This window comes from Camelus dromedarius, chromosome 25 (genome assembly GCF_036321535.1).
Source record: "Camelus dromedarius isolate mCamDro1 chromosome 25, mCamDro1.pat, whole genome shotgun sequence".
Classification (NCBI taxonomy): Eukaryota; Metazoa; Chordata; class Mammalia; order Artiodactyla; family Camelidae; genus Camelus; species Camelus dromedarius.
In genome coordinates, this window is record NC_087460.1 from 15,920,274 (window position 1) to 15,947,067 (window position 26,794).

Genomic DNA, 26,794 nt, shown 5'->3' on the forward strand with positions numbered 1-26,794 from the left:
ATGATACTAGAATACTAGAAAATGCACCTAAATATTAAATTAAACAGCACATAATCCCTTCTTAACATGAAATCATAAAATGTTAGTACTCATGTATGTATCAAATTAACTTTTCATTAAATTACAGGATACATGTAGTAGTCTGTCTGTGAAACCATTATTGCAAAAATTAGTTGTTTTATACCAGCTTTGGTTGGAAAAAGGAAGCACGATGTCCTAGTTAAAACCCTCAATAATTCCTTTAATAGACTGTTTCTATTAACAGGTGCTCGGTACATAGAAAATCCTATTGACAGATGTTTCTGTGACTGGTGTATAATGACGGTAGATAATAATTCAAGAGAAGTTTAAAATCAGAGTTGAAATCCAGGCAAAAGTTTGAAGCTTATGAATCTTCTATTTGGAGCCCTCCCCTCTTGAGTGTTGCCTGGGGGCTTCAGGAGAAGGTTTGGCCATCCTGTACTGACAGAGGACGAGGCAGCGCCACATTCCTCTGGATACGGCTGTGTTGTATCTGGAGTCGGCACCTGGGATTGCTCCAGCCTTCTTCAGTAGGCAGCAGGTGAAGCCAACACGCAGAGGGAGGCAAAGGCAAGCGCTGACAGAGAAGTGGAGCTGAACCCTGTGTGTGTGTAAAACCTCCCTGACTTCTGCGTAAGCCAATTTTGCTGCTGAAAGTAGCCCAGCTAATGATCTTTACTCTGAGTACCGGATGTTCTCCTGTTTTCCTTTGGTATCCCAAAGCCCCTCACTAGAAATGATCCAATTCACTCTCTACAGTGTTCCTCCTTCTACTTCACCACTTCTTCTAGCTCCTTATTCATTAGAACTTTCATTACCTAACTGCCTTTATTTTCAGCTGGATTCAGGGGAAAAAAAAATCTATCTGACCCTAATTTTCACTAGACTGTTTTCGGGAGACAACCAATCTGGTACCGAATGGTACTAGGTTGAGAATGACCAGTCCCCTTGGAATGTCCGTATTCTCAATGCAGAGCTTGTTAACTGAAATAAAACTTGAATTGGTTCAAGTTTAGGAAATGTGACAAAATGAAGAGAATTTTGGGCAGGGTGGAGAGAGATCAAAAGTTAGCTATTAACTCATTTTTCCCGAGGCCAGGCTGAATTATATCACTATATTTATGATGTTATGTGAATTTTATCAACTCTAAATCTTGGAAAGCTGATCATCTATGAATGACATACACAGGAAGATAATTAACCAGAATGTTTGACTTTCATTCTCAACCTGGTCTGGAAGATGAGAGTTTAACATGTATGTGTTTAATAATCAACATACAGCCTTTCCTTAAAGTCTTTTTGTTAGGGAAAAAAAAAATACGACATTGGTTACATTACAAAGGAAGAAAATTATTTTCTTAAACAAAAGGAATGCCTTAGCATCGTATCTTTTATCTTTCACCCTAAGTTACTTGATGGTCTGTGATTATTTACTTTCCACATGGCCTGTAAATCTAAAAGATTTCATTCAAACGGGGCTGGATGGCACCCTGGTCACATGGTGTGCTCTCAAACGTAATTGGCGCCACTTAATAGGATGGTGGTTAGTGCTGCTGTCTGAGAAAGGAGAACGTGTGACCGAGGATCAATTTCACGTCATCACAACTGAAGATTCCTTTTTTCAAATCAGATTCTTTGGGGGATACTCTGAAAGTGACAGAGGAGCTGAGAAATGCTTGTCTGAGCATTTATGATGAAAAGAGCTATTTTAAAGGCTAAGATTAAAAAAAAAAAAAAAAGGCTAGCTGATCCTTTCTGCGTGGGACATTCCAGGCATCTCCTATGAGCGGAGGCACATAGGAAAATATTTTTCTCAGACCCAACCGTGGTAGGTCTATCATTCCACCAGGTAAGAGAGCCATGAAAATGGGATTATGATTCATTGTGTCCCAGCACCTTGCACAGTAACTGGTACAGAGGAAACGTCCAGTTGTTAGTTACTGAAAGTCCATGCAGCTGGGAGGCTAAAATGAAAGGGTCAGTTCCCTAGCAGCGGCCACTGCCAGGTCCCTCAAAGGAATTTCCTCACTGATTTGCTGACATTGTTTGTATGGTTCATAAAAAATAGAAAAATAATAAGAAAAGTTACATTTTATTGGGCACTGACTACACGCTTGGTAGCATTCAGATACAAAGATAATAAAATAGGGTTCCTGTTCTTGAAGAGAAAAGAGTTACAAAAGGATAATAAAGAGGGGAACCAGTGGCTTTGGGAGCCCAAAGCAGAAAGCAACTAAATGCCTGCGGGAGCCAGGAGTTTTTCCATAAAGGTCTAACAGCCTTAAAGTTGATGAACACTTACTGAGTGCCTACTGTGTGCCAGTGGAAAGAAACAGGAAGCTCACACAGGCACAGGAAGGCTGGGCTGGGACCATGCCCAAAGGTTCAGTGTAACTGCAGCATTGTTTATCTCTGGAGTCCACGGGGATGTTGGGGGTGTGGGTGGGGGGCGGGAGGGATTGGTGGCAGGAGGTAAAACTAGACGCTGGAGTAAGCCATCAGGATTTTAAGGAGAGGGACCGACACAACTGAATCTTGTTTTGGAAAGTGTTTCATGTGAAGAACGAATTAGTGGAGAGAGAGATTAAAAGTGGAAGACCAGTTAGGAGGTCTTTTTAATAGCTTCTAGGAGGGAACTAAAATCCTTTCCAGTGAGAAGGAAGAAAACACAGAATCCAGAGATTTTTGTGAAAAAGACAAAAGTACAATCAGCAGGACCAGGTGACATTAGTTGTGGATGGAGAAAGGGGGAAGTTAAGGATTATTCCTAGGAGATACAGAAGCGATCTCTCCCATAAAAACTCCTGTCTTTATGTATGTCACTAAATCACTGAAGAGACAGCAGCAGTATGAAAGTACTAATTTGTTAATAATTTATTAATAATAATAGGCAACAGACTGCAGACACGGTAGGGTAGAGAATTGAAGAAAAGATCCTTACTAAGCTCACAAAGTGAACGATATTAACTAAAACATTTGCTGAAATTCAGCACTATTTATTATTACTCTTATCACCGATGTTATCAACAGTAATAAATACTCACTGTTTAAAATAAACCTCAGCTATATGCAAGAAAACAGAAGAAACATAGTAATTTAATTATGCGTCTAGCTCTTCAATGAGCATTTTTCTCCTTGATTTTCAAGTCTTACCTTGAGTTTTCTGACCTAATCTTCACATATTTAGCCCCACAGTCATATAAATGAGCATTACTAGCCATATTTTAAAAAGAAAAGGAAATAACTAAGTCATCTGTTTTCACTTGTGATGCTGAGCTGGTCTAGACAGGATGAATTTATTTTAACAAGAGTTTTCGGCGGGTAGCCATTGGCCCTTAGAAATATGATTTTTCAACCAAGGATATGTGACTCTAGTATTGTCATTGTTAAATATGGCTCTTTGATTCTTTATAGGCATTTGCCTATTGTTATTAATAGAAACAGCAGTATAAAGAACGGTAGATTATAGTTTTAAAATGCCTTTACATTTCTTATTTAGCTTAGACATCTGATGTAGGTAAGACGGAGAGAACTGCATCCTTTAAAACAGAACTTAAACCCTTTGTTAGGAAATATAATGCGTATGCACATAGTAGAGTTCACAAAACATCCAGCTCAAGGAATTAACCTAATCACCGCGCAACCACCGGATCCAGAAGAAACACAGCACGTGCAGCCCTAGCACCGACACACAATAAGCAGTTGCCAAAGCTTTACGCTCAGCGACTTTACACTCAGCAAGTCTAAATCCATCCTTACGCGATTTTTGAAACCTTATTTATTAATTGAAACTATTGCTTGCTGATAAAACTTGCTCAAATCCAGATCAAGAATCACTGTCAGATCCCCAAAACCCCCTCATGCCTTTTTCAACTCTCATTAGCCTCTACTTGATGGCCATCATTTTCTTTCTTCTCTTTATAGTTTAACCACCCATATATGCATCCTTAAATTATATGTAAATATATATATATATATAGCTTTGCTGTACACCTGAGACTAACATTGTAAATCAACTACACTTCAGTTGAAGTGTAGTTGATTTACAATGTTAGTCTCAGGTGTACAGCAAAGCAATTCAGTTATATGCATACATGCATATATATATATTTTTTCAGATTCTTTTCCATTATGTTATTAGAAGAAACTGAGTATAGTTCCCTGTGCTATACAGTAGGTCCTTGTTGTTTACCTGTTTTATACATAGTAATGTGTATCCGTTAATCCCAAACTCCTAATTTATCCCTCCCCAGCCCTTTCCCCTTCAGTAACCACAGTTTGTTTTCTACGTCTGTGAGTTTCTAAATACTGTATTTTTTGTTTGTTTAACTAGTCTTAAATAGAATTATACTGTTTTCCTTTGTGCCTGACTTCTTCCACACAAGATGTTTTTGAGATTTACCAATGTTGTTTCCAGCTGCAGTTTGCTCATTTTCGTTGCAATGAAGTATTTTTTTTTTGAAGTATTTTCATTGAATGAATATCCCACAACTTATTTTTCCATTTACCGTTGATGGAAATCTGGATGATTTTCAGGTTTTGGCTAATGCAAATAATGCTTTTATGGACTTTCTTGTACGTGTGTCCTGGGGTGCATGAGCATGAGTTACGGTAAATATATCCAGTAGTGGAATTGTCTAGTCACAAAATAGGCCCTCATTAAATAATGCCAAATTGTTTCCATTTAGTTATACCAATTTATACTCCTGTCGACAGCATGTAAACGTTCTTGTTGTTCTGGCTATTGGTCAGCATACCACTGTTGTTGGTCTTTAATTTTATCCTTTTGGGTGGGTGTGTAGTACTGTCTCAACTTAATTTGTATTTCTCCAATTACTAGTCATGGGATTGAGCACCTTTTTATGTGTTTATTGCCGTTTGGATATCTTTTCTTGTGAAGTGTGTGTTGAAATCCCTTGCCCATTTTTTCCGTTTGATTATCTTTTTCTGATTGACTGGTAGGAGTTCTCAATATATTTTGGCTATGAGTCCTTTGTCATTTATTTATATTACAGCTTATTTTTTTCCTGGCTCGGGGCTTGTGTTCTCCCTTTCTTCATGATGTCTTCTGATTAAAAGTTCTTGATTTTAATGTAGTCCAATTTATCAGTCTTTCCCTTTATGGTTATCGGTTTTTGTTTGTTTTGTTTGTTGCATAAGAACGTTTTGCCTACCTTCCAGAACATGAAGCTTTTATGGATAAAGAAATGAAGACACAAGGAAATGGGGTGGTTTGCCAAACTTGAACCCAGGTATTTCGTGACCAAATTCTGCTTTATCTCCATTACAGCATGCTGATGTCAATGTTTCATGTAAAATTATTCTTATTTCTTTTAGCCGCAGATCTTTCCTCATTGCTTGAGGTAGTACAAAGCTTTATGAGTATGGAGGAGCCAGGCGGTGGTGCTTAGGGATAAGAAAAATCCATAAAGCTCCCACTTGTCCCTTTATGTCCTCAGCCAGGAGTAGAAGGTTATTTTCCAGATATTTCCAACTTTGATGCTCATAGAGCATTTCTCAGCTGATTAATATTCCCATACCTCCTCTGGCCTCATTTTTGTCCTACACGCCCAAGACCAGGCAAAATACAGTGCAGCAGGGGATTTAAGTTTGTAGAGAGGATATATGCAAAGCCAATAAATCACCCTCAAAAATTTTTTTGGAATAGCAAAGGATATGGAAAGTTATGGAGAAGGGTATCTGAACGAAGCAGTAACCTACCATGTTCCCAGTGGAATATGGGCCTCCCCAGGTTTCCATAGGGATGCACAGCCACATAGGGTATCACCTGTGCTGAATAAAGATTCCACCAGATCTGAGAAGCTTCCAGAGTTCCTTGTAAATATTCTGGCAACTTCCCCTAAACTTCTAAAAACTTGAGTTGCATCCCTGCTTGCTCACTGGGAGCAGATGCCTGGTACAAATCAATTCCAGTACATCCCTAACGTTATTTTTATAACTTCTTATTTTGACACAATTTCAAACTTGCAAAAATAGCAATAATACATGGATCTCTCATATACCCTTGACTCAGATTCACCAACATTTTACATATTGTCCTATTTGCTTTATCATTATGTCTATCTATGCCGCACATCTTTTCTTCTGAGACATGTAAGAGTGAACTGGAGACATCACACCTCTTTCCTCCCATGGGGGAAGGCCTTCCTCGGGGTCTTCCTGCTCTGCCATCTTGGCCCTGTGTCTAACATACATGTTTTTAAAAAACAAAAGTAGAATTATATTGCATATCCTGTTTGTAACCTACTTTTAATTTTCCTCTTAACACTGTATAATTCCTATTGTCCTATAATATAATCAATGACCTACTTTGTCTAAAGCCTAAGTAAATTATTGGCTAGCAAGTGTGAGAAGCAGATGAGGAATCCTATAATATAATGCTACTTTCCCTAATAAGAATAAATCCTCACATTTTGATGCTAGAATGATACTTGTCCTCAACTTTTTCCCATTATTTGCTTTTCCTCTCAAAATACCCTACAGATTTATAATTTAGTGTCTCACTTCTTTCTTTTTGGAGGGGGAGGAGGTCATTAGGTTTACTCATTTATTTTATCTATTTTTACTGGAAGTACTGGGGATTGAACTCAGGGCCTCATGCATGCTAAGTATGCACTCTACCACTGAGCTATACCCTCCCCCATTAGTCTCATTTCTCAATTTCTTTTATCCCCTGCTGGGATAACCTTTGGTTGGAGATGGCACTGGCAGAATAATTTGGTCTATAGTTCAATCTTTAATGTCTTTTTCTCCTTGCCTCTAATACACCTCTCACTGTTTCATCACCATCCCCAAAAGGGAAGGGTTCAGAGAGAGTCTGCTCTTCTGGGAAACTTTCCTAAGCTACTGTCTTTTAATTGGTATCTCAGAGACAGCCTTACTACCAGGACCACCACTCCTATTTCCCTAGGATCCACTGGACCTCTCAGGACACAATCAGTGGCTGCCCTGCCTTCTGTTTTATCAGAGCACGCCACATGCTTTGACTGGGGTAGATTTTGTCAGGAAATTTCTTCTAAACTTAAACTTTTTCAATATTTCCATGGAGTATTCTATTTAGCTGGTTAGCTTTCCCAGAGCAAGACATGTAACCCAGCTGGCTGTTTTGTTCACCTCACTCACATGGAAATCTGACACTTGGAAATTTCAGTTAATTACAGTAAGACAAGGACTTCTTAGAGTTGAGATTTTAAAGTCCCCTTCCCTGGGTATGCTTCTCTCTGATTTGAGGTTGCTTATGGACCCGTGTGCTTTTCTTTTCCCCAGAAAGCAGAAAGATTATTTGGAGACAATTACCATGAATGCCTTGCTCTCGGGCCACCCTTCCCCATAAGGTCTCCGACTTTGCTGGTGAAAAACAAGCTGAGCCCCTCCTTGTCTTGAATGGCCATTCTCCTCGCCATTTTGAAGTCAATTTGTGGAAAGTGGATTTCTCCACTCACCTATTACTCCTGCACGTTGGTAGGTAATTCCTTCTACTCTTGAACAGATTCCCAAAAGCTTCTCTCAGCTTGGACTCTGACTTTACATGGTCCTGTCCAACTGAGTTTCTGTTGTCCACACTCGGCATTTTCTTCCCTCTGTTGGAAGATCTGACGAGGACGAGCTAATCAACATCTTACCTCTCATCTAACGTCCAACCAAAAGCCCCTGATATCAGAAGATGTTCTGAGAATGAACTGGAGTATTGCTAAGATATGAGTCTCTCTCCTCTATTTAACATTCCTCCTGGATTTCTCGGCTCCATACTGCCATGCCTTCATTATTTATCAGTGTGCAACAGATCATCCCCAAATTTAGTAGTTTAAAACAATAAACGTTATTATCTCAAACAGTTCTGAGGGTCAGGAATCTGGATTGAATGAGTGGATAGTTCTGGCTCAGGGTCATGCATGAGATCACGGTCCTGTAAACGGTCAGGGTTACAGTCTCTGAAGTCTTGTCTGGGGCTAAAGGATTTGCTTTCAAGCTCATTCATATGACTGTTGGCAAGTAGCTTTAGTTCTTTACCACATTGGCCTTTCCATTGGGCTGCTCATGACATGACTTCCCCCAGAGAAAGTGACCGATGAAATAAAGATAGATAAAAAGTGAGATATGGATAGATAGATAATCTCCCAAGATGGAAGCTGAAATCTTTTTCTAAGCTAATCTCAGAAGGGACATACCATCACTTTCTCATATGCTATTGGTCACACAACCTTACCTTGGTACAATGCAAGGGGGAACTACACACAGGTGTGAATACCAGGAAGTGGGGGGTCTTTGGGGACCACCTTAGAGGCTTCTTACTATATGCCAGCTACCCTTCTGTACTGATAGTGTTCTTGGAAACCTTGCTGTAAAGAGCCAGCCCCTTGACCTCATGAACTTTGTGCTGGTCAGTTCCCCAGTGTTTTTTCTAACAGATCTTTCCTCATTACATGGCTTTTTCCTTGGCAGCAAATACCTGCCCACTGGCAACACATATTCCAGTGCTATGGTAGATTTTTCTACCTTTTGTTCCTAAATGTTTGCATTTAGACTAAAGGCTTACTCAAATACAAAGTCACATGGATGCCTCCAGCACATCCCAAAATCTTCAGTTGCGTCTGTGCAGCCTCATTAGCTAACGGAAACATCTCATTCCTAGTTAGGCTAAATGCACCAATCCAACCTGCAAGGGAAAATCATTTTTTCTTTTTCTTGTTTTCTTGAAGTATAGTCAGTTTGCAACGCTGTGTCAGTTTCTGGCGTACAGCACAGTACTTCCGTCATACATGGACACACATATATTCATTTTCATATTCTTTTTCACTGTAAGCTACTACAAGATACTGACTACAGTTCCCTGTGTTAATACGGTATGAACTTGTTTATCTATTTTATATATGCCAGTCAGTATCTGCAGATCTCGAACTCCCAGTTTATCCCTTCCCACTAAAATCATTTTTCTTAATCTGGTAAAACCCAGCAGCTTCCGCAGGTCAGGGCAGAGGTCAGAGCACTGGGTCACGCAGCGCTTCCTCGCCTTCTTGGGAGACTCTCGCTGATGACTGTTTTTTGCCATCACTCTGGTGTTAAAGTTTTGTGATGTCATCTTCAGAACTCTCACCCATTCCTGCTCTTTATAATCCTTAATAGGCCTAACAGATCTGTAGCTTCAAAAGAGCTTTTACTAGACGGCTGAGCAATTGCAAAGAAAGTTAACAGAAAGAGTAAAAGAATTTAGGAAATCTAGCTAACAAGGTAGTTTAGAGAATTTCATCTTGTACACCATCCCAAAGCGCAGGTCCATCCTCCCTACCCCTCTTCCTGAGTCCATGTGGAAAAGGCTTTTGTTAACCCCAGCTAGTAGGGCCCACTTTCCAGACACCTAGATTTTTTTTCACCATCTAGCCAGAATGGACATAGAAGTCTTCTCTCTTATCTACCTAGAGGTCACCTCTGTAGTTTTTCTGCTTCAGCAATTTTCTTTTCTTCATGAAAGCATCTATCCTTAAGGGGAAAGACTTCTTCCAAACCCAGAGAACTGTTGCTCTGCCCTTGTCAGCCTTCACCAAACCAATTCTCAAAAGCACAGTAACCTGATACTCACATAAGTGATGCAGAAATTGGAAGTTGTTTTCTTACACCTACTACCATGATCAATTATTTTAATTACTTAGGTAATTTCAGTTCAATTCCACCCACGCTGAGAGGATAATTCCCAGAGTAAATCAGAACGTGGCTGAAACATATATTTTGACAGAAGGCTTATTTCATATAGCTTCTCGTACTAGGAGAGGCATTAAATTTAACATGACATCCTTTCAAAAGTGAGGTATGGGTTCCAAATTAATTTCCGATCAAAAGGTTTAACTCTGGCTTACTTCCCTGGTTTGCACTAAATATTAGAATGGCATCCAGAACTTCCAAAAGGGTCTGAAGGTGATGGAGGACAGGCTCTAATCACAGAGGCTCCCTTGCTGTGAAGAGTAATCCCAGAATGCGTAAATCCTCTGCATGATACCCAGCATTCAAATCACGTACTTCAACGGTGTCAGTGTTCTCTGTACCTGGGGTGGTAAGAGGATTTCCTATTAGGTGTCTGCAGTACTACACTGTGAGGAATGGTAAGGTTACACTCATGATGAGCAGCAAAGAGTCTATGATTGATCAAAAATTTCTCCAGTTGGGTATGAATGGTCTTATGTAGTCCAAGTGCCATGGATAGGCTGTGTCCATCCAAAAAAACACTGTTTCGTGGGTTCTGGGATCCCCCCAGGTTCTTTGACCATCGGCCCACTTGGGCCAAATGTGCAGGATGCCCAATCCCAAGGATCTTTAGGAAAAACATCTCTATTCATTTCCTCCCCAGACCTTGGGAGGTGAACTCAGGTAGTTCTTTTGGTTGATTAGGTTAACCAAAAAGAACAGGTAAAGCAAAATTTCTCACTTACACCCTTTTTGGTGAATTTACATTTTCAGTGGAAAAGGCTTAAATCACACAGCTAAACTGAAAAATGCGAAAGAATTCATGAAGTTGCTACAAACATCCAACAACATACACTAACATGAAGCTGTATTTGAGAAGAAGCCAACGAGGACAATCGTTTCTCTTGAAGCAAGGGCGAAGAAGAAGAAGAAGAAAAAGCCCTCCTGACACGATTTTATAAAACAAATATTTTAGGCATTCATGAGAACGAGTTCTGGAAGCTTGTGCAAAGAAAAGACATATTCTTTTCCAGCACCCACAGAGCTGTAACTACCCTCCCAACAGTCTCCAGAGTTCACATAATTGGCCCCAAGATTTTCAAATGCTTAGGCAAATCCCTGGAGTGAAATATTTGCCATTTAAATGTTCTTTCCTTCTTTCACTCATGTCCCTTTTTAAATATCTTTCTTGCTTCTTTGTCTAATAATTAATCTTACAGATCTGTGTAACCACCATTTTTTTTTCACTTTCAGGATGAACATACAGTATCCAGGCAAAGAAGAGTTCAGCATTTAGGATACATTGTATCACTCAATATTAAGGCTCTTCACGGTGGTGTACGCAGGGGACAGGAAGAAAAACATCTTTCCATACACTTGAAGATGAGAAGGAGTTGCTGGTAATTAATGGCACATCAAATCTCCCTTTAGGTAACCAGCTAACATTTAAAGTGGTCTAAATAATTCAGTCGGGCAATTCTTGAAGCCCATAAATATTTGCTAATTACCCACTCTGCACGTTGTGCCGACAGCGGGGGCAGTAAAGATTAATAAAGCAGAATCCCTGCCCTGAGAAACGTACAACCTCATGAAGAAGGTAGGTACACAAGGATAACTTCCTGTTTTCCTGTGATAACTGAATAATGTTGAATTACGGCTAAATGGACATGTTCCCATCCCAGGAGAAACATGGTTTTGGATTTTTTTTAAAATGTTAAGACCAAGAATAATCTCTTCTACAAAGCTAAAGTAGAGATGGAACAGGATTGGGGCGTTTATACTTGGGACACCAACACTCATGTTTTATATATTTCACAGTATATAAAACATCACTCTGGTGGGTTACCGTGATCTCATTCTACACATAAAAAATTGAATCTCATAAAGATTATTATATTGCTTTAAAGCCACATAGCTAGTAAGATTTTGCATCAGGACTCAATCTCAAATATTTGCACTCCAAGTTCAATGACACCATATATGCAAGTCATTTTTCTCTATATTCATAAAAGCATCTCTGGAGTCCAGGAAGATCCCACATACAGGCGTATACACTTTAGTAATTCCATTTCCTAAATGTTTTCATGTCTCTTCTTGAGAAAGAGAAATGACTCTGAAGTAATTATACAAAGTCACCCAGTTGTTGTCAAGCCTCACTGAAGAGAGGAAGAGACAGAAATGTTGAAAAGAAGATTAGATTAGCAGTAAGACCCGAGCTTTTAAACACCACAGCAGGTTACTGGTCATGGTTGTGCCATCTGCTCTAAAGGTCTCTAAGAACAGGGCCGGTTCTCAACTGCTCAGGGAAGTTTTTAAACATAGTTCTGCCTGAAGGCCAGAGAGTAGATCCAGTAATTTCCAAATCCCTATAATTACATGATTTAGGGGAAACGGCCATAAAAACTTTTTTATCCCAAGGAGAAGCAAAACATCGAGTGTCTAGGTTGCTGGTCAATAATGAATAGAACGAATTTTACTTTGTGTGAACTTGTGAAACAGAGGCATTTATCTCAAACTTTCCCTGCCCTGCTATTGTTAAATTCTAGAGTTGGGGACTTGTGACAAATAACTGAGACTTTTCTGTGTTGTAACTGCTAACTTTCCCCTGAGGAAAACAACTTTAAACTTCAAAGATAAAAAGAGAAAGTGTTCAGGTGTGAAATTTTCACTAGCATTTCTTATCAGGTGGAATATACAGCAAACCTACTATATTTAGAATCTGTGCAAGACACCAGGGGGAACACAGAGAAGGGTAAGGGCACAGCCCTTGTAATCGAGCCAAGTGTAGCAGTTTTACTGGGATCAGGTTTGATTCACAAACGGCAAGGAACCGGTGTGATACCTTTGCAGTTCTAATTACAACTCCCCAGAGCCATTTCAGCCCTACTTCATTTCCAGACAGCCCTGCAGTTTTAAGGGGATTTGTATAGCTTCTGCAAAGACTGCGGAGAAAACTCTTGGCAATCAGATGTCTTGTACAAATACAATTTACAGATCCAATTAGAGGAAAATGCACCAAAGCAACTCTGAGGGAAGGGACCATGAAATGGTCCTAAGCCCCACAGGGTTCGTAACACAAATGGGCACTGGATAATTATTTGTTGATTAAATACAGGTGTCATGTCAGACACTGTGGCAGCTCCAAGGGTGAGGGACCCACGATGCGGCCTCTCTGGAGGCTCACCTCTCAAAGGGGACAGGGACACACAAGTGATGGTTAATAAGACAGACGTGCCTGGGTTGGGTCCCTGGACCACACCCAACTTGATCACAACAGAAGTCATGGCGGGCACCGTGCCAGAAGTGGTCAGGAGCCACGGAACTTCACTCACCGTCATTCCTGCCTGCTCATCCTGCACTTGTCAACCTTGGACCTCCTCACACATCCACGCATCTCATTCCTGACCTGCCTGGCGTTACATCTTGGTCCTGCCTGCTGAGGTCTGGCTTCACGTGGGCTGGTGACCTTAGCTGGAGCTGCTTCCCTCGGCACCGCCCCCGCAGACACTTAGGGGAGACAGCACGGGGGTGAGTCAGCAGCAAACTCTTAACTCCCTGGACCATCTGTATGTGAAGCTTGGCTCTGCTGTTTATTAGTTCTTTATTATGACCTTGAGCACAGGGCATACATAACTTTTTTTTTTAATGCCTGGGTTTCCCAATCTTTTGAATTAGGATTATAATAATACCTAACTTATAGGGTCACTATAAGGACTAAGTTAATACTTCCAAAGCACTTACAAATGTTCCTGGCCCAAAATTTCTGTGTGACGTAAAGCCACCTCTTTGTGGTTTCCTCTGAGGACTGTTTCACTAAGCTGCAGACAGTAAGTCCCAAAGCTGCATGACCTAACTGGGCCCTAGGACACCACTAGCCACTAAAGAGCATTGAGTGAGCAAAAGTAACGAGGTGGGGAAGTGAAGAATGTCTAGCTAAGAGTCCAGTCTGGCTAAAACGCTGGGCTTAGGGACATGTGTGTGAAGTACTGATTTTAAAAGGTTGAAAAGGACCAGGTTTTGGAGTAACTTGAATACCAAGACGGGGAACTTGTAATCTACCCTCTACAGCATCACAAGATTATGTCAGTGCTCTAGAAAGAACTCCAGTAGTAGGAAGGAGGATGGACAGGAGGCTGGGAGATGGTACAGGCAAGAAAATATTTTTCAAAAAGTTGCAATGATCTAGACAAGCGGTAATGGGGCCAACTGACCTCCTTCAAAGTCCAATGCCCCCCAACTCCTGGGCTTTCAGAGGTCTGCCTGTGACCCTTCAACAGACACAGTACATCCTTTCCTGGGTGTGTTTCCCCTAACAAGCTAACAGCCCTAGGTAAGGCCTAATAGCACAATAGCTCAGGCTTTCTTGTTTCAGCTCACCTCATCAGAGTCATAAACCCCATCACCCTTCATGGACTGTAACCCTCTTACCTCACCTACAACCAATCAGAGACTTGTGCACAAGCCAATCAGGCACCTTGTGACCTGACCTTATAAAAGACCCCAATAGCCGGCCCTCGGGGCTCACACAGGCACCTCTCGTCTGTGTGGCCCACTGAGGTCTATGACAGCATATGCTAATAAACTCCTTTCTAGTCCCATACTTTATCTCTGCTAAATTCTTTTACCAACCCATGTATCACTGGCTCACTGACCGGCCACCCCACTGTGTCCCACAACAGAGGTGACAATGTCAGTGACATGGAGAGAAAAAAATGCTAAGATAGGAGAGACTATTTGGAAGCAAAACTAAAAAAGCAAAATAAAGAAAAATTATTTGCATGTCTGTTGCACATCAGGCACATTCAAGGTGGTTTATGAAACATTTCACTTAATTGGTACAATCTGTAGGTTGGGCAAATATGGGCACTTGATTAATCCAGATGAAGAAACTCAGGGAGATTAAGCAATTAGCCCGAGGTCACAGTTCAAAGCAGCAGAAGAGGGATTCAACCTAAGTCAATCTGGTTCCAAAGTCTGGTCTTTTTTCACCAAGTTCATGGAGGGAATGAGAGAAATAAGGGAGCTGAATGTGCTCCCAAATGCTCCTGGAGGCAGGAAAATGCATTAATCTAAATGCGCAAGGTTCAGAGATGGGATGACTCCTTTTGCTTTGATTTTAAATTTTAAATTGTTTGGGGATGTGGAGGTGTGTAGCAGGCAATTGGAAATTCAGGCACTGAAATAGGAGAGAAGTAAGGATAGGAAACAAGAGTTTTTGGAATCATTTCCAAAAGGGGGAAAGAATTGAGATAAACTCTCCAAAAGAGAGCACAAAGAGAGTGAGATAAAAGAGGGTCAGGAAAGACCCTTAGCAGCACTCATTTAGTTGGTGGAAGAGAAAGAAAAGTCTGTGAAGCACAGTGAGGTCAAAGGTCGGAGAGGGGAGTCCAAGACCTGAAGGAAGAGAATTTCAGCAGAAGTAGATGGTCAACAGTCAGATGCTCCTGAGGTCAGACAGGTAAGAACAGAGAAAAGGCCAGTGGGTTTGGAAGCCATGGGACTTCCAGGAGAACCAATTTAGGCGAGTAGAAGGAGTAGACCTAGATTTGAAAAGTGAAGGGTTGGTAATGAAGAAAAGTAGATGGGACATTAGGACAGGGAAGGGGAAAATAAAATATTTACAGGTTGAGGAGAAGTCAGGCCGGTCAGGGTGACTGGAACTTCATGGAAGGATGACTGACGGAGAGCAAGGCCATGGAGAGGACTAGAGAGGATGAGATCACGCATAGTCGAGAAGGCTTCCCTGGACAGGAAGTGAGCTCCTTTCTCTTCAGCGACCCAAGGAAATTCATGGTGAAGGAAAGCCCATGTTGCCTGATGTCTGCTTCCTCAATAAGGCAGGTGCAAATAATGCTCTGCTGAAGTTGAATGGCTTGTGGGGCACCCAAGGGGCAGGAGAAGACAGAATAATCCGAGTCCTCCTCTTTCACCAGTTTTGTTGGCCGTCTCTTGGCAGACGTTGTGTCTCCCTGGTCCTCCCTTTACTGGCTTGTTGTTGGTTGTTTTTGCTGGCATGATGCATGAAATACAGCAGGTGTCCAGCTCTTGAAAGTGTTCTCATTTTCTCCCGGTACTTATGAAATAAATGTATTTAACATTCTATGAAAAAAACAAACATTCCAAAAGAGGACACAGTTGTAGCAAAACAGCAAATACATTAATTAAACAAGATACAATGACAATTCTTGCCATAGAAATACTGAAATAATCTAAAACGAGATTTTTGGTAAATTCTTGAAAGTGACAATTAAATCACCTAACTAAGCTTTGTCTTAGATGACCAACGACGTTTTCTAAAGCATTATCTTAGAAAAATGAGGGGGCATATTTTTACTTTTAATGATCGTTCCTCACACTGCATTTGCCCTATTTCAAGACAAGAAGAAACATCTTTGTACAGTGTAAGTAACAACGTGGCTGCTGATGGTAACAATAATGGAAACAATCCCAGTTCTCCCAGACTGCAGGTCAGGGACTGAACTTCACAGGGAAGAAACTGAAATTTGTGCAGAACGGGGTGAATTCCAGCCCACCTCCTGCAAAGTGCTCCCCACTTCTCCATTTTTCTAGAGATATGATTGGTATAATGAGCAGACTCGGGATTTTCCTGGTTGTAGGAAGGAGTTCATATGTGGCTGCTCTGGTTCGATGCTCACAGCTCTCTGAGGGACACGGGAGGCGCTGGCTCCAGCAGCTGTCTGAGCCAAAAGCTCAGGAGACAACGAGGGTGGTGAAATCAAAGTCTTCCCGTGTGGCGCATTTGCAACGATGATGACAGAACCGGTCGGAACATCACTGTTCTTTGTCACAACACTTCTCATCTAAGGAGCTCAGTCATCTCTGGCCTCCGGAGAATTCCGTTCTGTGGATGGTCACAGCACCAAACAGAAGGCAGAAAAGGCACCCAGATATTCATGTACTTTGCTTAGTAAAGGCAGAGGCTGGATCACATCTTACACTGGGCCTCTTCAAAATGTTTTCCCCTAAGAAATTACTGCCCCACACATTATGGACTGTTTACTAGGTGATGGCCTCTGTGTTATTACACATCTACATAAATTAACTTGTTTATTATTATCAATATAAATTAACTTGAACATTATTATCAACAACCCTGAAAGGTCAATTTTATTGCCTCAGTTTTATAAATAAAGACACCAACTGTCTGGAAAATAAGTTAACTTCCCCAAGATCATTCAGCTAGAAAGAAGAGGAAGTAAATTTTGAACATAGACCGTATGGATGTAAAGCCCACGGTCTTTACTGCAGGAAGCTACTTATCCATGGACCCCTATCCCTCCCACACATATGCTACCCCCCTCCCCCAGACATAGTCTTATTCTTTTCCTTGATTTAAAAAAAATCTTGCTTTTCAGTAAATTTATGCTTAAAAGATACTGAAAAAGAGAGCGCCATAATTTGATTTTTGAAAAGTAATCACCAGTGTTACAAATGCTCTTTCTATATTAAATTTTATGGGTCCAAACTACTTTAAAACATATATGTCATAAGGCACTGAGTGAAAAATTTAAAAGTACACATATGTTTATAATTTAGGATCCACTGAGGTCTGGCTTCAACTTCAGTATTCAGCCAAAATTTACTATGTGCCTTCAGTTTTAGACTTAACTTTGGTGTCTGAAAGTCAGAACAGTTGATTCCATAACGTGGCATCAGTAAGGCAAACCAGGTATGTTATTCAGATTAATATTAGTATCTGAATATTCGGTTTCAAGTATAACTGGTTATAATGTTTCTATATTATATATTTATAAATGTTCTAGAAATGAAATATAATGAAACTTACACGTATTTATGAAAGTATAATGCTTTTAATATAAGTACTAGAAAGTATTTAGAGTAAAAGTTCCCTTGTGTGTCTTTTTTTCTCAGATTTTGTCAGCTAAAGTGTGCATAATTATTGTGGCTCTCATCTGTCAATAAAACCAGAGCAAATTTATAAGTCAAAGTCAAATTAAATCAACACAATGTGAATCCACAGAATTAACATCCTGGTTGATGTTGTTTTGCTGCAACTAAATTGTCACCATTGCATTAAATTGTGGAAAGACAGGTGTTTGTGGGCTTTTTTCTACTTGTCTGCATGATTTCTTTGCTTTCCCATGTGATGAATCCTTTGATGTGTTGCCATTAGCACTGTTGTTATTTTTTCTTTTTAACATGTGACTATCGCTTATTTTGTTCCGCTAGTAATTCTAACAACGTCCTGCAAAATATAATCAGGAGAACAATTTTGTAAAGTTCTACAATTTTAACTATGCTAACGTTTATAAACTGTCATACCTGCGCATATAGAGACATAACACACACCGGCATCCTGCTCTAGAAACCAGAGCAGTTTCTCTTGAGCTCAACAAGTCTATACACTATGCTCAATGTAATGATTCAGTTTTCCTACCACTTTCCTCTATTCAAACTACTGGGAAATCTTTGTTTTTGCAACATAGCATGATTTTATTTGGCTTGCTATTTACCCAATCACAAACAGAAATGCAAATGAGGACACTGAAATCACATAACACTACTCAGATATAAGGCAGTCATTCTGATGGTTCAAAAGATACTTCTAATTGTTTCGGATAACAAAAAGGAGCACAAAATTTTTAAGAAATTCTCTTTGAACTTCCAGACTCCTGGGAAGACAAACGTGGACATATACATAGGTACCATTAGATATTAGTAAATGTGCTGCTAAAAAAAATTCTTTTGTCGAATACATTTGGGGAACTCATTACCACATTAAAGGCTCTGAGAGATTCGCATCAATTTTGTTTCACTCAGTTCAAATTAGAATGCATTTTGCTGAATGCCACTCTAAACAGCAATACACAGGGCCCTAGAATCAATGCAGCTAGAGAGAATCTTGTAATTTCAAACACTGATCATCTCAAAATACTAGCTCACAAATTGTTTTTACTCAGACTTTAAAAAAAATTCTTTCTTTTTTTTCATGGCTCAGTCTTCAAAGGTCTATAGAAATCAGTAATCTGTTTATATCTTATTAAGCACCTAGTAATAATATCTGGGTTTCACTTTTATTTTAGAGAGAAAAAAAATGTTCTCTTTCATTGTGAATATGGCCACAGTGCCTAGTGCAGTGTCTCCCCTGTGGTAAACACTCATTAAATGTCTGATATTTCACGGTTGATGCAATTTCTCTAAACCCCAACTGTAATTCACAAGCGTGATTCTTGTTGATAATAACCAAGACCAGAGGGACTGAAGCACATGAGCACAAATGACAAAGCCGTGGTACTGTCAGGAACCTCTAGCCCTGTTGCTACTGAATAAATGTGAATAAAATGTATGGTACATGGATGAGTAAAATATACAGGACATTTTTACTTATGAGTAATAAACAGGATTGGAAAGAACATGGGCATATTTTTAGCCTGTGTTTTCTCCCTTCTTACGAGACTGGATGGTTTGATGCTTCAAGTTTTTAAAAAGATGTTTTCATTTCCTTTGAGATTTTTATGAGCTCTTTTCATTTGGGAAAAACTGCTGCTGGGGGACATAGGTCCTTAGAAGCGGCTTGTGGATTTTGGACCCTGGGATGTAGGCGGTATTGTGTATTCCTACGATAATTTTTTCAGGGAGATGTAACTTGCCTATAAAAATACTCCTGTGGGCTGAATCTTGGCAGGTAGCATTTCAGTAATATTTAGTAATATCCGACTGTCTAAACAAGGAACACATAGGTAAGCTATTTTAAAAAACTGGGCGACAAGAAACATCGGTTGTTATTGCCACCTTTTGAATGTGCTTGCTATAACTAAATATCAGCTTCCAAATTTATTTTTTAAAAAACATTTGAGAAGCAAGGATTTGAGTTAGCTCTGCACTGGCTCACCTCATCATGAAAAACAAGTAACTCAAGTCCTTCATTTGGAAAATCAGTGACACTGGGCTCGACTTTTTGAGTCAATATTAATAGATATTGACTTAGGTTCTTGGGTTCACACTTTGGAGGATAGCAGTGATTTGGGGTTCTCACTATGAGTCCCCTTTTTCTTCATTCACTTGGTTAGTTTAATACGTATGTATAGAGAGCATTTAGCTTTGTCCTGAAAGTACATAATAAGCCACACCTAAGAACTGAAGGGCGGGAGCTTTGTTAATCGGTGACTGTAACTTGAAGTGAAGAATGAAACAAATACAAGAAAACCTCACTGTAACGTTAGCCATTGGCTCAGAGGTATTGCCATTAATAGTTTATGGAAAGGGACACAACTGAACTAATTAATCCACAAATGAAAAAGCCCAAATGAATAAATAATAAGCATATTTGGAAGACAGGCTGGTGCAGTGAAAAATTCATGCTCTGAATCCAAACTCCACCACTGCTACCTAATCTCTTCTGGCTTTAATGCCTTCTTTTGTGCAATTGGGATAATTATAGCTACTTCGTAGGGTTGTTGTGAAGGATGAGACAAATACAAAGTGCTATATAAACAGGGACTAGATGATGAGTATTACCTCCATGGTCAAGTCTCTGTTGGAGTTTACGGCTTGTAAGCTCTACTAGCCGTGCTCAGCGAGGGAAGGGTAAGGTAGCACAGAGCAGCCAGGAAATGCCTTATCCTTGCAGAGGGAAGACCTACACGAGCAGCAGACTGTAGGCAAGGGCAAAGCAGCTTAGTTTAGGAAGAAGCCTTTCTTTGATCTTCCTTAGGACCTACATATTGAAGCCACATGGTGTTAACCGAACCAAATTTGGGTCCACTTGCCCGCCACACAGCAAAGCCAGTCTACTGACACTGGGTTGTGGTGAAGCAAAGTACAGCGTTCAATCATAGGGCACCAAGCAAGGAGAAAGGGCAGCTTGTGTTCAGAAGACCGGAACTCCCTGATGGCTTTCAGGGAAGCGTTTTTAAAGGCAACATCTAGGGTGAGGGTTGTAGCTTGTGGACCTTCTTCTAACTGGTTGGTGGTGAGATAAGAGAGTGATGCTTCTGGAATCTTATTCATTAACCTTCTGGTTCCAGCTAATCTTGGGTCTATGTGCTTGAGCATGTAGTCACCATTCTCCACCTGGATGAGGGTCTTAGTTTCTGCAGAACAGCTCAAGGATATGCATCAAATTGTTATGTCTACCCCTTGAGGAGGGACTAGGACTCTGTTTCAATGCTGAGCTTGTTCAAGCTGTCTTGCTTGACCGCTTTTCCTTTGTTTCTGCATTCCCTCATTTCTCTAATTAGTAACTGCTTGAGTCTGCTCTTTGGAACTCCGGGAAAGCCTAGGAGACTAAAGCCTTTTTCTACAAACAAGAAATGGAGATCCCCAAGAGACTTTTTTTTTTTACTCAGGAGGGTCCTGCAGGGTCCTGCTCTGTTTCAATCCCCCCTTTACTTTGATATTCCTTAATCCTGAGGGGAACAGGGGCAGGACAAGAAAGGGAATAAAGTTTTGGAGAGAGAAGTGAATCATAAACTTGGCAGGGGAACTTGGTTTTAGGGGGTCTCCATTTTAACGGGAGGATCATAAATCCCAAATCTCTGCATTTTCACAGTCAATAGTATAGTACGTTGTCCTGAATACCACATTTAAATTGGATGTGGTTATTATAGCTAAAATTTCTTTTGTCCAGAACTAAGAAAGAGCTGACGGGAGACCAGCTGTAAGACTAAAGAAGGAAAATAACTAGACTACTGAGAAACACATCCGCTATTGGCCATATTTTCATGTTTTGAAAAATATACTGGTTTGTCTTCCAGTCGCACATTAAGTTGGGCACTATGCTTGGTGCCTCAGCAGACATGATGTCATTTCATTCTGACAACAATGTTGGGAACTTTGCATTATCCTCACTTTAACTCTGATGAAATAGGCTCAGAGAGACTAGCAGAGCCAGGATCAGCACATGGGTGTAGCCTGCCTTTAACCACAATGTTGCACACCACATACACGTCCGTGTCCACATCACATATTACAATGATTTTATACCCTGTTCTTCAATATCCAGTGGATAGCTGAGGGAAGGCCACAGAGAGCTGGGGATTCAAAGTGCGGAGGGAGATCAGGAGCCACTGGGGTGGAGATGGGAGTCCAGCAATGTCAGCTGTGGGACTGAAATGGGGCTGGATAGGGAGGAGACCCGCAGACAAATTATCTGAAGATGACAATCCAACGTGCTATTGATTCCCAATCCTGAGGGTCCCTGTGAGACCCCAGAAACATATTTGCTATTTTCTCATTTACCTACATCTCAGAATTTTAAGGCAGGTGAATAATTTGATCTTGTACCAATTTCTGTGATATTCTATGATAACCTGGCTTTGAGATAAGCAGCTGCTGAAACTCCAACTCCACCCACAAGCACTAGGGCTGCTGCTAAGGATGTAAGGGCTCCCAGCAACTCCACCCAGTGCAGACAGAGGTAAACGCCTGTGCCTCTTCCCACTTGTCACCCTTCGTCTTTGGGCCTGCTGATCTCTCTGTTCATTCACAGTAAATCTTAACCCTTGTTCAACATTGACAACTGTGTTTGTGCACACCCCTTTTATAGCCCACAGAGTGTCATCTGGTTGTCTTGTCTACCTCGCCCTGGAAAACAGAACTTCCTGCCTGTTTACTTGAAGACTTGGGAAAGATCTTGAATTTGCCAACTTGTGTTTCCATTTCAAGGAGGGGAGCAGAGCTCCCAGGAGCCAAATCAGCCTGTCACTGAAGCTTTGGGATATTTTCTGGACTCCCCCTTTTGCTCTCTGAGTTACCAGGTTCACTCTTGGTGTGGTAGAGGTTAAGGTGTCAATGACAATGAATTTCAGCCCAGCAGAGCACCAGCCTCCATGGCCCGTGGTGTGACACTGTAGTCAAGGATCTATGCCCCTGCCATTGACCGACAAGGGCATTGGGACACATGGTGAAAAAAGTTGAAAGCAGATTATAGAATTACTTAAGCATAATTTTAAAACCTATTCTACTTTATTATAGAAGGAATCCATGTTTATTGAACAAACATTGGGAAATGTAAGCATGTAGATATGATTAATTGATAACAAAGGCAGACACATCTCTTAGCTGGTTTGGGGACATTCTCCTTCCCACATCTTCTGCTACCGTCAAAGGACAGATGTGACAAGAGTATCAAGAAGTCCCTCTTTCTGTTTCTTCTTTCAAAACTGCATCTTAAAGAGGGGTGGGAGACCTAGAATTTTACCAAGAGGAGCCTGGGGCCATGTCCTATTACTACAAGGAGAGGATTAAAGCTGAGAGTTTTCATAGCACTTGACATGAGACGTAGAAAAAAATCGATTATTCGTTTTAAAGAATGGCTCACAGAGATGTTTTAGAATATAAAGTCCCTACAAGCCATGCTTCTAGTGTCAAAACTGCTGCAGAGAAATGGTCAAGAGATTACCTAGTTATCTATTCAGTTAGCAAGCATATATTGAACACCTTCTATGTGCAATGCCATTAGGTAGATTCTAGATAAAAAATAAACAAACTGGTTCCTGCCTTCACAGGATTTTTAAATAACAAAAAAGACTTTGACATTTAGGTCATTTTCTACTAAAAATAATACTGTGATGAAATCCCTGTGGTTAAATTCTTTTGCACATCTATAAATATTTCCTTGGAATATATTTTTAGAAGGGGATTTGTAAGGTGTCATTTTGATGATTTCAGAACTTATGATAAAATAACCAGACAAATCCATGAGACAGAGATAGAATTTAATGGATTGTTATTTTAAATACCTACAAGAGATGGGTGGTTCCAAAACTTTAAAAATCTATGAAAAGAAGGCCAGCTTTTGACTAAAAAGACCTTTAAATATTTTGAAAGCCAAAGAAATGCAAAAATCTAATCAAATGAGGCAGTTTCAAGGGTGGGTGTCACAAACCTAATCTGACTTGAAAATTAGGATAAAATGACTCAGATCTAAGGTCTTTGGCTAAGTGACCACCTTTTGTTTTAAATGATGAACTCTCTACTAGAGGCTAGTATGCACCTCCAGTGTTACAGACAAGGATCCAATATTGTCTCAGCCTGTACCATCTGGTCCTTGTGAAGCTTTGGCAAGCTGAAAAGACAATGTAAAACTTTCATGGGGCGGTAATTCCCCCAAACTGTGAAGGATGACATAATTACTTCCTTAGCGGCTAAGCAACTTTCAATTCCAAGAGTAGGAAAGTTTCTCATCGTATTAACATATTCTATGTTCAGAAATCTGTATATACTTAGCATTTTTGGTACTTCCAATGTATGGAATTTGTCTACTAGAGTTTACAAGACTAGTTTGTTTTTCAGTTCCTACTTTAAAACACATAGTACATAATGTATTTGGACTTGTGATTTAAGCTGAGGTCCTGTCAAGTTGATACACATATTAGAATAGTTAAGAGATATTCAAGTTCACTGTACTTAGTTTAATTTTATTAGATTTATGGTTTACTTGGTATCAGGGAGAATTTCATTTGTGAAATCAGACAATTAGACTGTCAAAAAGAACACAGATATTTTAAATTAGTAAATAGAATTTAAGATGTTCAAAGGAGTTCATTTAACTGTAAATGAGATCAAACATTAACTGATGGCCCTTAATGTGAATGAAAATATTTACTGGACCTAACAATACTATTTGTTAACTGAATTTAGTAACTTTATAAAAAAACTACTGTGTAGAATTTGTAACTTTTAATTAAACAATTCTGAATAATGCTTTCTGTACACAAAATCCTCCTTCAAAGATAATTTTTTAAAACTCTGACTTTTCACACAGGATTAATACAAATCCACAAGCCTAGGCTGTCTATATTTTAAGTTTCAAACTCTGGGTTCCTGATTAAGTTATCCCTACAATACACTTATAAGCTGTTTGGCATAATAGAGTTTTAGGTAAAGAAAATACATTATTTAAAGATACATCATTTTCTTCAGCTAGGGTATAAATACATGTTTAGAATTCAGAGACTCAAAAGAAATCTACTGATTGGAAAGTTTTCATGTTATTAGGGAGAAAAGAAAGAATTGAGATGACTGTATGAAAAAACCCCAGAAAACTAATTAAAGGTTTGTGAAGCAGGCCTCACAGGAAAAGGCTTAAAGGTCTGGAATATTTAAACTGGAGAAAACCGAGGTGCAGTGTCTCAGCAAAGCGGGTTGACTAAATTTGGCTTATAAATACTGGCTAGAGTACTTCCACTAAACTGCCCCCTCTCCCTGCCCCACATTAAAGCAAATAACGGTGAGCTTTTAAACTTTTCAGCTGGCCTATTAAGTACAGAATTTGAGGATCTCTGAATGTAGGAAGAGATATTCTATGAATTATTTGCTAAACAGACATGTTCTTTCTGTTAGAGACAGCGCAAAGAAAGAATCAGCTTAAACTCCAGCAAGAAGATTACAGGTGGACACTGAAAGAAGTTTTAGATCTCAGATGATGTTATACAAATAATGCATTGTATTTTTTTTTTTTGCTGGAAAAAGTAACTGACATAGGAACAGTTCCTTCTTGGTTAGTAGAGATGGCTGTAAAAAGGTGCTGAGAAAACTCACAGGGTAAAGGCGAAAGGAAAAGAAGAGAGAATATATAGCCCTTGGGCACAGTGAAGTCCTCGGCAAAATTTTAAAAGGCAAATTTGGCCGTCTTGCTCTTCCTACTTCCCCACCTCACATGCTGGACCCACACTGTCTTACTCTAACCAATTTGTCCCCACCCCTCGGGGCTTTGTTTTTGATTAGATAAATCCCGCTCATCTGACAAGTAGTACTTATTACGGCGTTAATGGGTACCTCTTGGCTAATGGTATCTTTGCCCAAATGGCACATTTACTTTATAATCATATTCTCCTGAGTATTTATAACTTTTCTCAAAACAATGACTTTAACAGTAGATTTCTCCAGAACTTTCTTAGATCTGGGTGGGTAAGGCAGATTTGGTGGGCTCTAACTATTCCATGTATAGTCATTCATTCAACAAATAATTACTAAGCACTTCCTAAGTTCTGTGTAGTTCGGATAGTGGTAAGTGCAAACTAGAAAAGTAAGGCAAGACGGTGGGGTAGAAAGTGCTGATAATGGTGGGGACTTGGTTGGAGACAATTTTCAGTTTTAGATGGGAAGGTCTTATTGAGATGACATTCATGTACAGACTTGAGGGTGGTAAGGGAGCAGGCCAAGGGGATATCTAGGGGAAAAGCATCGCAAATAGACAACTGCAAGTGCAAAGGTCCTGAGGCAGGAGCTTCTTGAGTGTGCTTAAAGAACAGCAAGGAAGGATATATAACTGTAACAGAGTGAGCAAAGGAGAGATAAGTAGGAGATGAGTTCAGAGAAGTAATAGGGTGCCAATTTTGAATGGCTTTATAAGCTGATTTGCCACTGATAGAGAAGAAGACTGTGGGAGGAGCTGACCCGAGAAAGAAATTATCAAGAACCCTACATGGTTATGTTGTGGAAATGTAAAGGAATTAGTTTATCTATGAGTCTAGAACTCGAGAGGTCCAGGTTGGGGCTATAAATTTGGGACATATACTTAGCCCCCATTTTGTTTTTGTTTTTCTTTTTTAATTGAACTATAGTTGGTTTACAATATTGTGTTTGTTTGAGGTGTATAATGTGCAAAGTGATTCAGTTATAAACATGTATTTTTTTCTTTTTCAGATTCTTTTCCATTATAGGTTATTATAAGATATTGAATATAGTTCCCTATGTTCTACAGTAAATTCCTGTTGTTTATCTACTTTATATATAATGATGTCTACCTGTTAATCCCATATTCCTAATTTATCCCTCCCCTCCTTTCTCTTGAAGACATTTTAAAAAATCCTATGGAAGAGAGTGTAAAGATAACTTCCAAAAAATCACTTATGGACACCTGCAATTATAAAAAAAAGACCATGCAAAGAACTTCCAAGATGATCTTGGAATCATACAAAAATACTAAGTGTACAATCTTCCCCCACTTTGTCATGTATAAGAAACTACTGTAATGCTTTACATCATTGAAACAAGTCAACAGTCCTGTTAGCTATTTATATTAATATTTCAGACTGGTGATAAAAAATCTAGGCTTCTAAAGGAAAGAGAACTTTCCTAACACGGCACT

General features: G+C 39.8%; 2 long non-coding RNA genes across 7 annotated transcripts in view; both read right to left on the reverse strand.

Annotated features, from left to right (window-relative positions):
* Window positions 1-13,288, reverse strand: part of LOC135319322 (uncharacterized) — a 40,350-nt gene extending 27,062 nt beyond the window's left edge. The window contains exon 1 of the long non-coding RNA XR_010377822.1: window positions 13,050-13,288. This is a non-coding gene — a long non-coding RNA (uncharacterized LOC135319322). The remainder of the gene's footprint in view (window positions 1-13,049) is intronic.
* Window positions 13,289-14,509: 1,221 nt separating this feature from the next.
* LOC116150333 (uncharacterized) overlaps window positions 14,510-26,794 on the reverse strand; it is a 38,763-nt gene continuing 26,478 nt past the window's right edge. For 3 of the 6 annotated variants that reach the window (XR_010377819.1, XR_010377818.1, XR_010377817.1), the window contains one exon: window positions 14,510-17,944. This is a non-coding gene — a long non-coding RNA (uncharacterized LOC116150333). The remainder of the gene's footprint in view (window positions 17,945-26,794) is intronic. The other 3 variants (XR_010377820.1, XR_004134030.2, XR_004134026.2) reach the window with 3 other exon arrangements.